A 665-nucleotide genomic window follows, 5' to 3' on the forward strand; every position below is an offset into this window, starting at 1 on the left:
GGAGGGGAGAGAAAAAGAGAGAGAGGGAGAGGGAGAGAGAGTGATGGAGAGAGAAGAATAGAGAGAGGGAGGGAGTAAGAGAGAGTGTGTGTGTGTGTGTGTTTGTCTGTGTGTGTCAGGAAGGTGTTTCAGAGCATGGTCACTCTCCCATTAAGGGGTTCCAATCACAGATAGGTCCACATGAGTGTTTGTGTGTGTGTGTGTGTGTGTGTGTGTGTGTGTGTGTGTGAGTTTGTGACCTTTCCAGTCCATGCACAGCTCCATGAGTCCTCCCATATCCCATGATTCCCCTGTGGTTTAGTCGTCCGTAGTGCGCCTAGTCACCCTCACTTACACAACACACACACGCACAAACACACATACACACGCTGACACACTTACACAATATCAGTCGCTCCACAGCAACATGCTGAGGGAGAGATGGAGAGAAGAGGGGGGAGCGAGGGGGGAGGAGAAGGGGGAGGTCATTTGGTGGAGAGAAAGATTGGAGAGGACAGAGGTGGGAAATGGGCTGAGTGAGAGATGGAGAGAGTAAAAAGAGAGAAATGGGGGAAAGACGAGGAGAGTCAGAGAACAGGGGGAGGGAGAGATGGATGTGGAGGAGTGGAGAGAGAGAACAGGGGGAGGGAGAGATGGATGTGGAGGAGTGGAGAGAGAGAACAGGG

Source organism: Oncorhynchus mykiss, chromosome 17, assembly GCF_013265735.2.
Source record: "Oncorhynchus mykiss isolate Arlee chromosome 17, USDA_OmykA_1.1, whole genome shotgun sequence".
NCBI lineage: Eukaryota > Metazoa > Chordata > Actinopteri > Salmoniformes > Salmonidae > Oncorhynchus > Oncorhynchus mykiss.